This window comes from Calonectris borealis, chromosome 1 (genome assembly GCF_964195595.1).
Source record: "Calonectris borealis chromosome 1, bCalBor7.hap1.2, whole genome shotgun sequence".
NCBI classification, from domain to species: domain Eukaryota; kingdom Metazoa; phylum Chordata; class Aves; order Procellariiformes; family Procellariidae; genus Calonectris; species Calonectris borealis.
The window spans coordinates 43,935,582-43,949,906 of NC_134312.1; positions in this window are offsets into that span (position 1 = coordinate 43,935,582).

A 14,325-nucleotide genomic window follows, 5' to 3' on the forward strand; every position below is an offset into this window, starting at 1 on the left:
GATGTGCATTGCACTTCCCCTGCCAAGCCCAGGGGATGCGAGGGCCCGTGGCGGAGGATGACGAGCGGGCTCCCCAGGTCATAGATGGGCAGGGAGGAAGGAGGGGAGGACAGCAGTAACTGCACAGAAAGTCTGCAGCAAAGGCTTCATCCCCAGTCTCTTCTGGAGGTGGTGCTGCTCTGTGCTGCTCTTTAATTGGAGCAAGCAGTACATATAACCTGGCCTTCCTGGTTAATAGGATAAGAGAAATGCAGTTTTAGTTCAGAGCAGCTACTGTGTTGCTAATGGTGCTTGTGTCGCAGCTTCCATCCTCAAGCTCTCCTTTATCCTCTTTTATTCCCTTTGCTTTTCTACCTGAAAAAAAAAAAAAAATCCTTTTTTCAGGAGGGAAATGTTTATTCTCCCTTTTCAGGTTTCTCTAATTCCCGCCCCCCTCCTCACCCCAAATTCCTGCCATGTCCAGAGTCGTCATTTCCAACCCCTCACCTTCATGACCACCTCTTCCGCTGAGCTCAGAAATTACTAACCCACCCTACCTAAAATGAAGAGTTATCAAACATAAATTGCACATTCTCAGCTCTGCCACAACTGGAATTTCTCCTCTCTTCTCTGCTAGCTGTAGAGAAACTTGTGGAAAAATCTGAAAAACTTAAAACTAAAAAACTTAAAATCAAACCCATAAGCAATAATTCTTTTATTTATTTTCCTAGTGGGAGTACTCAGCCCTGAAGCCTACTGACAAGTCCAGGACCTCCTTATCACTCCAACACACACATAGTCCAACAGATAAACATATTTGTAAATAAAAAGCAATAAAGATGGTATTTGAAACAGAGGGGAAGAAACTGTCTTTCAAAACGGGGTCTGGATTTTACACTATTTTCTCAATCAAAAGCCCTCCCCTTCTCAAACACGTTACCAAAGATGAAAAAGACAGTTCGGTTTAAAAGCTGTATTATCAAACCCCTAAAATATCTTCTTTTTTTTTTCCTTAAATCTGCATACACAGGGAAGAGGGAGGAGGAAGTCAGCCATCTCAGCCATTTAAAGACTCGTCTGCTCATCCCCAGAATTTGATTTCAGCTGTCACCAACTCACCTGAAATGATTATATGGGAAACCAAGCTTATCTACTCCAGTTTCCCATTTCCAGTGATTACAGCACTTTGCAATTCTGATATTTTTTCCTGCAGAATATGGCAGGCTGAAATATAATCTTGGTTTATTTTTTAAATAACCAGATTGCTCAGTTCAAAAGAAAAGCAACACAAAATAAAAACAATATTTCTGCTGCTTCAGAATAAAGATTCTTCCATCTTTCAGAATAAGTTTGCTGCCAAACTGATGATTTTTCCATGGCTAGAACATATTTTTCATTTTAAAGTGAAATATGTAAAGTTTACTGAAAACAGAGATATTTTATCTGAAATTTAAAAACCCAGAACAGTCTTTTTCCCTCTAAATAGAAGAGAAAGCTTGTACCTGCTTTTTATGATTTCCTTTATATATGTACTGAAAAATTATGTTTGACACAACTTGGAAATAGAATCTCCCTCTTATTTCCAATGCATTAAATTGGAAGACAGTAGCAAAACTTGTTGCTATGGTTAGATTAAATCACCCTGACGTTAGTATTACACATCCTTCATTATTAATAGACAATGTAAAAAAAAAAAACCAACCTTTGGTATCTTCTACTCAAGACCGAGGTGGTACAACACCTTCTGGGATACCGCCGTCCCTGGGATATTTGCAGGGCACATGTGAATAAAGGGATATGGTTAAGGATTTCTCCTTCTTTTGTAGGGAAATACGTCTGTTTCTCTGCCTCTGCGTGAAAAAAGGCAGGAGTAACATTAGAGAGTCTAAGAAAAAGAAGTAGTTAGAAGAAAACTAAAGATTAAGTTTTTTAGGAGCAAGGGCTAAATAAAAAGGGGCTGTGAACTTCCTTAGGCCCAACTTTTGTTCTTGTTTTGGCCAGGGAACCTTAGTCTGAAATACACAGGTTGCATAGGAGAGATGTCTGTCTAATCTTAGATTTTCCTTTGAACCAAAATCCTCTGTCTAACTGCTTGGGTCAAAAAGGGCAGCCGTGTTTTACAGCTTAGCTGGCAGAACTTGGTTAAATGTCTGTCTCCTGACAAATCAGTATTTTTGAAAACAGAGGTGACTCACAGACACGTGAGGCAGGAAGGCTGCACACCTCAGCAACCGGCAGCCGCTTTACTCTCCAAATCCTCCCAGGGAAGGTAAACTTATATGGAACATTTATTCTGATTCAGTGGCATGTATTGTAAATATGCATGCTGTTAGGACAAAGGGCAACAGCAGATGCCCCTTATCCAATTTTCCTGGTTTGAGTAAGCGGGAATTTTTTGCAGGTCCTCTTCCATAGCTGGGCATAACTGGGAGCCCTCCTGCTCCTGGTTTTGTCTTTCTGCCATCAACTACTATGCAGCTGGAGGATGAGGTTTATTCCAGCCATTTTAATTGCAGCGTTCGTCAAGACTACTAATAAACACAAACCACTGCAGCAGCACTTTGTGTTTCAGAAAGATCTTGCCCTGCCTTGCCCAGTGACAGATTTTGTTTTCTTTACTCATGTGAAAAACATCTGATTCAGCTGGTGAGCAACTGCACTGATTTCGCCATCCCTCCGCGCTCGCAAGGACGAACCAGCCTGGCCTTGACCAGGGAGCAGGATCACACTTGGATCCAGATTGCATTTCAGCCAGATATTGTCAATTCCCATTAACTTTAATTTTTGATTTATTTAGTCGCAATTACTATCCAGAATATTCAACCTGGACCAGATTCTGACATTTTGAAGGCCTAATTACTAGTCTAACAGGGAAGCCTACATTAATTGTCAGTAAGATAGTGTGACTATTATCAAAGTAACTGCTGGCAACATACCCAAATGCCTGTTATCAGTAAGGGAGAAAGTCTGCCAGCTTTATGCTAAGAGAGTTTTTACTCAGAGTGGGGTTTTGGTTGTGGAAGTTAAATCAAAATGCAGAGGGTATTTGCAGAAAGAATTATTATGAAGGGATACTGAAAAGGAAGGTGAAGGAGGGAGAATTAGAAAGAAAATGTTGCATGGGAAATTTTTTCCTGGATGCATAATTTGATTGGAGGGAAACAGAGGATGGGGAACAGAGAAGAGGAGAAGTTGTCTTTTCTCTTGAAGCATTGGAGATTGGAGACAGGTTGTTGGGAGTACTCCTACTGCTTCTAAAATTTCTCAGGGACTTGATTAGTGTAGCTTGCTCAGGTTTAAAGAGACTGACTCATTTGTGGGAAGGAAAGAATATTTCTGCAGGGCAGATATTTGAGACCTGTTTTATTTCTATTTTTCTCGCCCTATTGCATGGGGCATTACCACAGATGGTCCACGAATTTGACTTCACAAATTTCTTCCTATTGCAGAGGCCCTTGATCTCTTCTGCTCTGTTTTTGTGACACATTGTAATAATGTGCTTTTACTGTTTAACAGTAAGCCTGAGAGGTACACTGAAGATGCTTGGGTATTGGTATAGATATTTATGAAGCAAAGTCCCATAGACCTTTCTGAACTAAATTTTTATTGTGTTTGCCTGTGTTGGTGAGGGAGACAAACCTATTGGAGGAAAAAAACACTTAATGGCACCTAATGTCATCATACATAGAATAGCTCACCATGAAATCGCATGCCAGCTTGTAGCCTGCTCCCTGTGGAGCACTGGACATGCCCTTGGGCATCCTACCACCAGGGCTTCATACCATACAACCATGGCAAGTATTTATCTCCATTTTCTAAGTTCTAAATGAAAGTGAATAGGCTTGACCAGCTCCCATCCAGTGCATTTATTTCATTAAGAGTTAATTTTGACCATCATTTCTCAGAGTGGTCTAGTTCAAAGGGAAAGAAACCCAGGATAACTTGAAAGATTATCACATTTTGGTATTGACTACCAAATTCTTTGTTGGGCTATGAGCTACATGATAGCTGTTCCTCAGAAATGATATCATAAACCACCACTAAACAATATGGAAAAGTAAAATATGTAGATTGCTCTGGAAAGTAATCCGTCAGCTCATTTCTGTTATCTTTGCAATGCTTCTTTCTGGAGTAGGTGCCAGAGAGATCTTTTTGTGGCACTGGATATTTCCACTCACTGAGGCCAGCTCAGTTGTTTGAAGATGCTTACTCCACTGGAAAATTTCTTTTGATGTACACTCTTTGATGCTTTATCCCATTTTGGTAAGAGGATCTTAGGATAGACTTGGTAGGAGATAGTAAAAATGCTTCTCATATAAAATGGTAAAATTTTAGAAAGCCATGCTTTTTACCCATCTTGGGAAAGTTTTAAAAATATAGACAGTGTTTAGCAAATCAATTGAAAAAACAATTTATAGTTCAGATTTGTGAGAACTGCTGCAATGGGATGTAAGTGCTAAGTTTGGCTTACAGGTATTGACCGTGCAAGATGACAGTATTGATGTTGGGCTGAAGTGCTTTTTCTTGGGATTATCTATGTGGGAATCTACATGACCCTAGCTTTGAAACTCCAGTTATACTGCCAGGAATTCCTCAGTAACCTCCCTTTTTTCTTCTAGAAACAAGATCATCTGATCCTCTTAGTACTTTGCCTGTAACAAAAGATCTAATTGTCTTTTTCCTCATTATTCAGGGTCTTGCCTATTAAAAACTCAAGAGCTAGTACAACTCCGTTCTGTTTCCTTAAGTGTTATGGCTTGAGTTTCCCAAAGGTAGTTTTAACTTTCTTGATTGCCTTCCCTGCTGTACAATCTAACACTGAAGTATGATTGCAGCTATCCGTTGACCCACTTCTGTGCTCTAATCTGAAAAATAATCCTAATTTAATTTCTAAAAGAACGTTTGCTAATTTTTCTTGGCACAGGAGATTTGGATTGAGAATTAACATTTTCTGGTGTTGAAATTCACAGTATTTTTTCAGTCAAGCTTTGTAATACGTTTCTTCCCTTTCCCATAATGACTCAGTTAAATACAAACTCAGTTTATTGTGGCAAAGTGAAAGCACAGTTTCTAGAACATTTTCTCTTTCTGTGTCTGCTGGGGCATCTTTGTTAATGCTCATTATGGGCCCATGCCAAACCCTAACAAAATAAAAGGAAATGCTCCCATTGGAGGAATCTGACTTTGGATCAGGCCCCCCAATAACGTCAAACTCCAGTTTGAGTTTAAATAGCTTCTCCTTTCCCAACCCTCCCACATCTTTGCAATGCACTGAGGGAAGGAGAAAAGCTAACACTGTTGTAATATCCTTTGCTCATTTAAAAGCAATGCTTTTAGAAGGAAATAAATATGATATTGTGTACCTACTTATAATAGCCATGGGTAAAATTATGCTGCATTGGTTATTGTTCTTTACATATATTACCAATTGAAAAGAAATGAAATTTGAATTAATGGACCCATTTGTACAAACATGATTGTTAATATTAATATGCAGTGTAAGTCAGTTGGCAAGAGCAGAAATAAATTAGTGGGTCTCTCAAACACAGTATTTCACTGGAGACAACCGCACAGATGCTGAAAATACAATCCTGTAGTTAAACCGGTGTGTGGGGAGACTTCTCTTAGAGTTCAGGGGAAATATCGAAGTGCAGATTCCCCGCAGTACACTCCTATTGTCCAAAAGTCTACATGCACTGCCAGGAGATTATTAGTGTTTACTGAGAAAAAGCACTCTGCGAAGGAAGGAGCTGTGGAAGTAACAACCTTCCCCATTTCCTTCCACGGCTGCCGGGCTCACGCTGCGGCTGCAGGATATTCTAGATGGATTTTTCAGTTGAAAAAATAGCCAAGGGGAGGTTGTTTTTTGTAGGCTCAGGCAGAATTGTTTAAACCCAGTTTTTGAACCCTGCCTGTCTGGGTGGTGCTCAGGCTGACTTCCATGTGCCTCCGCTGTAAAGGCAGACATACAAGCAGAAAGACTGCAGGTACATTTATTACCCTCAGGTGTGCAAGCTCGCAGGACGAAACCCTGTCCCTAGTTAAGAGGTAAAGCTTTAGAGAGCTCCCTGGGAATCTCATTAGTAGATTAGAAGTTTTGCTGGTTGATTATTCATGTTTCTAAACTATTCCTCTAAAGACATTTAATTCGTGATCTTTCATTATGATGCTGAAAGCCATATATTTGTGCATCAGGTCCAAATTTCTCTTAATTATTAATTATCTTCCAGGAAATGAGTTTTTTGGGAAAAGGAAAGCCACTCACCATAACTACATGTCCTTGTTTGTAATATCCTTCATTATCTTTGATTCTTTCAAAAAGAAGTATGGTACTTTTCCTTGCCCAATTCAGAGCCAAGTTTAAATTACCTCACTGAGACAAAGTTGTCAATCTCTTAACCTGAAGAAACTTTACAGATCAATCAAAAGCTGTCTTTTTAAAACAAGGAAGGGCAATTTTTCTTGAAATTAAAGAATCCTCTTGGAAATGGACTATCTTTGTTTCTGTGAAATACTTCAAATTTTCTTTCATTTTATCCATTCATCCAGCTTTTAAAACGTAACAGTGGAATAACAATGTTAGAAACAAACAGGACAATCACTAAAATGTTATATTCTGCATTTGAATTATAAGAATCCCATTAAAACTCAACATTAAAGCATTGTTTGCTGGGAAAAAAAATGATCACGGCTTTGATAAAGAAAAACAAACAACCTTGGCTTTTCCAGCTTTAATCAAGTAATTTGTGACCCAGTAAGGGCTCTGTACTGCTGAGTTATTTTCGGAGCATTTATCACAGGTGTTTCACATGTGTTCAGCACATCCTGCTTCTAATCCTCTTAATATGCTTAACAATAGTAGGGCAGCTTTTGAGAACAAGCGAACTGGCTCTCCTGGTTATTTTGGACTGTGTTCTTACACAAGCACTATTTATTTCGGATTTGAATCCCTGTTCCAGCACTCATTTTATCCAAAAACCAACTCCATCTGTGCAGGGGGGCTTCTTATCCCGCATCGCTAGGCTGGGCAGTTCCTGCTGTATAAAAACAGAGACACATACATGGACAAATCTAAGACTTAGGCCAGTTGCTTCCACGTTCATACAATGTTCAGTGCACTGGACACCAACCATGTGAAGGAACTTTCCTTGTCTGGGTGCCCACCATTTGGGGTCTTCTCATTCAGTTGACGCGCACCTGGGCCATACTGTGGGCTTACATCACGATGCCATGAAAACAAGAGCAGAAATAACCCACAGTTCTCTAATTAGCCTCATTAATTCATTACTTGTGAGAGCTCCTAGCTTCACTGGTCCTATGATGGATTGCAGCAAATGCAATGTGCATCCCAAGCCAAAGGTAAGGGCATGTAAGAGAGCGATGTCCATGAGATGATCTTCAGATCCAGCAGCTAATATTTCTGTTTAAGTAAGTATTTAATTTTTTTTTTAAGTACTGCAGGTCATTTTTCTTCAAATGACTATGCTTTTACCGTGTGATAAATAAGATTCTGTCTGAAGATACCAGAGGGCATGTGGCACCAGAATAATATCTCTGCAACATATTTTGAGTGGTGATCACACCATTTCTAGCTTACCATATGGCTTAGTGCAGATGTCCTAGCATTAAAATGACCTTCTTCATTACATAAAGGTCACAGATGCAGAATTCAACATTTTGTAACCCTTGGCAGGGGTACAGGCTATGCAGGGAGTACACCTGTTGCCTTGCCCGCAGTTCAGAGCACTGTTACCCAATAATTGACTGAAATACAGGGATTGAATTTTAGCTTGTATTGCTGTTGGTAACATCAGTTAATAAACTTAGATGTTATTAAACCATTCAATGTGCTGAAATTAACAAATAAAAATGCTAACATAGTAGAATCAACTTCTATATAGGTTTTACTTTGGTAGCCCTAGTAACAAGAAGTATCACATCCTCCTTCTTTGAATCTCTGTCAATGGTCATTTTCTCTCTTTAAGAAAAGAAAAAACAGAAAGTAAGTTAAGGCAATGATCAGGGCTTTTTATTTTATTCCATTCAAAAAAATATTTTTTCTGCATCTTAATCCTGGAGTGGGAAGACTGGCTGGCTTTAACCACTTCCCCCTGCCCTGTCCCACAGAGGCTGCTCTGTTACAGAAGGGCAGAGCTGGGTTTCCTTGCCCTTCTCCCCAGACTTTGCATCATCATCTGTTTCTCTGACAGAAAAACCTTGGGATGTTCCTCAGAGTGTTTCTCCTGCTGCTCCGTGCTGCTTCAGTCAGGCAGCATGTTGAACAAGACGGAGTACTCAGTCTCTTGATTTAATCAGGATTGCGAAGGTCAATAAAGGTCACAGATAACCACCAAAACACACTTCTTCTCTCATAGGAATGTTCAGTGGTATTGTCTTTTGCTGGGTATCACTAGAAAAAGTTGTAGTTTACATGCAGCTCTGAAGAATTGCTACATAGGATGTTTTAAACAGCATATTCTAAAGTTAGAATAGAATAGAATAGAATAGAATAGAATAGAATAGAATAGAATAGAATAGTTCAGTTGGAAGGGACCTACAACGATATCTAGTCCAACTGCCTGACCACCTCAGGGCTGACCAACAGTTAAAGCACGTTATTAAAGGCATTGTCCAAATGCCTCTTAAACATGACAGGCTTGGGGCATCAACTACCCCTCTAGGAAGCCTGTTCCAGTGTTTGACCATCCTCTTGGTAAGGAAATGTTTCCTAAGTTGTGCTTGACATTGTTCCTTCCAGCTGACCATCCAAAAGGACTTTTACACAGCCACTGCAAATTCAAGAGTCCTTTTGGAGCGATTTCACCAGTACAATGCTAATATATTCAGGAATATCGCAAAATCGTGTTCTCTCAGCCAGTCTCAGAGCACCCTATCACACATACTGTTTCTGCCTGCTCTGTGCATCTTCCTTAGCAGTGAGCTTTCATGAAAGCTACTGATTTAGTTTGTTTAGAATATAACCAAAACATGCTCCCTGACAACCTAATTGAATCAGGAACACCCGACATGGGAGCATTTCATTGAAAAAGGATACCAACTACTGATCTTAGATGTGACCTTTTTTTTGATTATTAATAAAAAAATCCTAAAGCATGTGAAAAGTTGTCCAAAAAAAAAAAAGCCTCAAAAAACAAAACCCCAAGACTGTATTTTATTCCCGCAGGTAAAGGGACAAAAAGAAGTGAAAAGGCACAGAAGGTAAGGTACATGATGCTCAGTGAGATTGGTACAGCATTATGAAGCATCTAATTTCAGCTGCCAAAAGGGCTCATATTGATTTTTTTTTTTTTCATTCTCTGTGTGTGCTTTTATAGAGACTTGAAATAGAGTCTCTATTTTGCTCTTATGAAAAACACGTTTCTTGGAGGGCAGTGTGGAGGAGGGAAAAGAATAGCTCTTTCTGCTTGAAAAAATAGCAGCCTACTTAACACTTACTAGAGGATTATACACCCTAATGTTCTGAGAGGCTCCTGTTCAGGTACGTAGAGGGGAGTATTTAGAAGAGTGATTTCAATCCATGCAGGCTGCTGTGTGTTTTCCCATTTGTGCATTGTGAGAGAGAGATCCAGATTCCAGACATCCCTTTTGGAACTATAAAGCTTAAATTAAGGGCAAAGAACACAGAGCAATTCTGAAACACCTCCATTTGTAGATCATAATTGAAGTTATTGAAAAGATTGCTGCAAGGAAAATACTCTTTCTTCAGGGCTGCCCCAGCAGCTACAGTCTGACTCCTTGATGTTCAGATAGGGAATATGGAAAACTCCAGCCATGGTCCGGGTCTGAGTGGTCAAAAGATCAACTCTTCATACAGTCAATCATTTCTGACAGTTGAGAAAATTCTAAATCTTTGTAGGACCAAAGGAAGATTTATTAACAGCACAAATACCTGAATTTGTTCTTTTTTTAGAGAGTTATTCTCTAAAAATTCTCTAATAAATTGTTATTCTTAAGTAAAAGATGCAAAAGACCTAAGAGGTGAGTAACACTTATTAACAAATACATTTTACTGCAGCATGAGGAAGGGAGAGAACTCACCTTTCCTTACTTTTCCCTACTTGGGTGTTGTGGAGAGGCTTTCAACAGAGCCTCTCCACACTTACATCTCCACCATGACTTTCTAGCAGCTGGAGAAGTGTCCAGCTTTCTGCAGTCACACACTTGTTTGCAGTTGTTCCCTCCCCTGTGGTTCGGAGCTTTAAAATGGCCAGAGGCCGTAGCAGATGTAGGGCTTGCACTGGAGCAGGAGACTTGTTCCATTGCATTTTAGGACAACGATTCAAAAAATGTTAGAATTCTAGCAGAGGAAAACTAAAAATACTGTAAGTAGTCTGAATCTATTGCTGCAAATGTTAGCTGCCTCTTTCTGTTTGGCACTGTAACAGACCAAAATTTGAGCCATGCAAATGACAGTTTTAGAGAAAGAGGAGGGAAGGGAGGACAACAAAAAAATTCTCATGACTCAAACATCTTTCCTTTTTCCCCCACGTTATCTGGCAGAATTAAAAACCCGGCAGGAAATTAAACATATACACCTGACAAAGAACTGCTCAGAAAATGTGATGTGTGATTATAGATGACTCATTCTCATTCTGGAAGATTGGTCTCCTTTAAAGATTCTAGCAAGCTCTGTTCTTTTTATTTATTTTTTTTTTTCAAAAGGCATTTTACAACTCCATTTTCTAAATATGATTTATAGTTATTGTTTATTGCATACAAAATAGGAAATGTAACAAGCTTCTTTTAATGCTGCTTTCTAGCTAGTCAAGCGATTATGAATTTATATGCCAGATTCACAAATGAAAATATTTTAGTACCCTGTTTTACCAGCCCATGGAAAGAATTCCTTTCTAGGTGCCTGTGAACTGTATTTTTAAACTAGTGTGGAGCTAGCTGGAGGCTCTACAGAAAAAAAAAAAGCAATTTAATAATAACATTGAAAGCAATGCAATAATACTTAACACTTACATGGCACCTTTTACATAAAAGTCTGCAGTGCCTTCACAATGACTGAAATCATTATTTTTCATAACACCCCTAAGATGCAGAGAACACATACGTAATGAGTATTCGGTAAAGGATGGAATCACCAGAGGTGATTATCTCTGGTGTAGAGGACAACCACTGCTTAAAGTCTTCATCAATAATAAACAGTTTAAACAGTAACTTGGTTTCTATCACTGAAACTATCTGGGGATTTGAGTTTTCAGCATGTTGTTCCTGAGCTGGAATTTGTCCAAGATACCCAGGTTAAGAGGCAAACTGTGGCTTTTAGAAAAATTGCTGTGAGTATTAAATGATCAAAAAGGGGTCACATCCCAACAGTAGGCCCCATCAAAGGATTAGACCTGCATCATCAGGGTGCTCTTTAATAAACCCCTATTGGAGTATTGGCTCAATACAGACTTAAAAGGAAGACTGCAGTCTAGTGAATCACCAGCACTGTTTAGTGCAGGCTGAGTGTAATGTCACTTAACTTGAAGGATTTGACATGATGAGAACACAAAGTGGTGAGATGTACAGCCTACAACAACCAAGGACTTGTGCTTTCAGAAAACGCATTTGAAATACTGTACTAAATTTACAAGGAATACATTCAACTCCCTGCTATACCAGGCAATCATTATCACTGTAAGAGGTGCACCTATAGGACTAAGAAGGGCCTTCACACTGTACTGTGAGATCCTGTTATTAACTGCCTTTAACATTTAAAGACTTGAATGGTTCAGAATAGTGTTTTTCCTGCTCAGGTGCATCATTTATTTGTTTGCGAAAGTTTAAACTGAGATAAGTGATAAAAGAATGCTTTTCCCATGTTAAAAAGTTAACATACTAGCAGCTGTTTGACTGAGAAACTCTATCACTTCCAAGCCTTGGAGACGAAAATTGTAACTTAACAGGGTATTATACAGTTTTGAAGGATAGAGTCTCTTGCTATTTTTGTAAAAATCAACAACTGGTCCAACTCCACGTGTTTATGTTCAGAAGTAACTTATAAATATGGTAGCAAAATTCTCACATGCTCCTAACCTGTCCCTGCAAATGGCCTGGACTTGACACCCTAACTCCTTGTCCAAGGAATGTCTCTCATCTACTGGCCCCTGAAAAGCTCTAAGCTATGCTAGAAAACATCTTTTTTCTCATCAATGGGAAGAGGTTGGACCAAAACACAGAGGGAGTGAGGAACTGGGGGTAGGAAATGTGCAGAGAAGACAAAGCAGAGGACAATGGTGAGAGCTAGACCTGGGAACAATTAATTTGAAACAGAAGATCTGGAAGGGAACGAAAACAAGAGAGTGGGAAGTTACTTGAAAGGAGGAGGGATTAAGGAGAAAAAAATGAGCAAGCTTCTGTTCAGTGGCAAAAGAGAATGGGAGGCATCTTTAGGAGTGATGACACAGGTAGGCATTGGAGAGAAAGGAAGAATGGATATTCAAGAACTGGGGAGATGAACATAAGTATAACGGAACAGATAAAAGAAGAGAGAGCATTTCTGTATCCCGTGTCCATGAATCTGAACAAGGACTAAATAATAAGCTGTGAATTCTCCCAGGAAACTCTGTTTTCCCAACTTCCTTAAATGGCAACTCTTGATACAGCTCAGTAGGAATTCACCCCTTAGATTTTAAGGGTTTTTTTCTTCCCCTCAAACTTGCAAAAATAAAGCTTTATTAAAAGCTTGGTAAGACAGCTAAGCTATGAACTCAGATTTTAGGAAATGACAGAATCAACAGTGACGATTTCTGTTAGATTTTGCTTGGTTTGGGGTTTGTTTTGTTGGTGGTTTTTTTTTTTTTTTTTTTGTGTTGTAATGAATGACATATTAAATCTGGGCAGTTATCTAGGGGGAGAGGAGGAAACCTATAGCTATTTGAAAAAAAAAAAAAAGCAGAAGCTGAAATAGAAACAGCAGAGGAGGGGGAGAGCAATCAGAATAGGTGCAAGATTTTTGAACCTTTTCTGAGCTATATTGTTGGTCATAATTGAGCCCAGGCCAGTAAAGATTGAAAGTGATAGTCATCTGCTGGCCTATGAAAAGCTTTAAGTTTTGCTAGAAAGCAAAGCATATTTTTCTTACTGTCAGGGAACTGAAATGAAGCTGTATGGGTGTGGTATATGACCTTGTTTTGCCAGAGGACGACTGGAACATTGTGAATTCCATATGATGAGAGCAGAAGCATAGACACCGCATCTAGTTTTGGCATGTGAGGCACACCTTCGAGGGGAAAAATGATGTTGATTTCCAGTGACTCCTTTCTGGAAGGCTACAGACCACTTCCCTGGCTCTCAGTATTAGTGCTGGATCTGACACCACTGCAGGATAACTGCAAACCCTCTGCACGCACTACTCAGAACTTACTGAAGTACGGTCCTTGGTTTAATTCTTTGACCAAGCAAAAGGCATAAACCAGTCTGCTAAAGCCCTTCTTAAACTTGCAGTAGCTTTGCCTGCAGACAACTGAGGAGATTTACAGATGTGTACAAAAACCAATATCTGACAGCAAACTCCTCCCTCTTGTATCATCACCATTGCTGGGATGCCTTTCAGCATCCTTAGGGAGAGCGTGTCTTTCCAGTCCTTCACTTGCTCAGCTCAGCCCTCTGATGTGGTTGGTGATTCGTCTCTTTTTGTTCTTCTTGAAGAGCCTGTCTCTTTGATGACAGTCTTTGATGTTCCTGCTTCAGATTCAAAGATACTGCCTTTTTCTACCATAAAAAGAAAGTTTTAAAGCAAACCAAAGGTCATAGTAATAAATAGAGTTCATAAAATCAAACAAAATTAATTAAGATTGCATAGACAGGTTCCTCACAGTCTCTAGTGCAGTGGAAAATCACTGATAGTTCAGGGATTTTTCTGTGTATGTTTTTGAATTTAGGGTTGAGATATTTTTTGGCTACTACTATATGTTTACAAAATTTAGATAAAATTTAAATTATTGCAGTTTCTATGAATCATTTCAGATGGTATTCACTGCTTTATTACAGTCATTATGATCATAGTTTAGTCTCTGACCGATGTAGCTTACCTTATTGAAAAACATAATTACTGCTGTCTGGAGTATTTGTTTAAAGGGAGGAGAGGTCTCCTAATAATGTCCCCTAACTTTTTTCTCCTTAGGAAACCCTCCAAATAATTTCTTTCTGATGCCTGGAGGATTTATCCAAACTCTGCAGTACCACAATAGTGACAAAATGAATGCTGATCGTAAGTAGGTATCCCCAGAATCTGTCATTTCTTTTATTGGGCAGATACTGTCAGTTATGGACAAGAAAAAGTCTTCTCCTTCTAAGGCACTGAATTTTCAGGTGGAGCAGTAGTTTCAG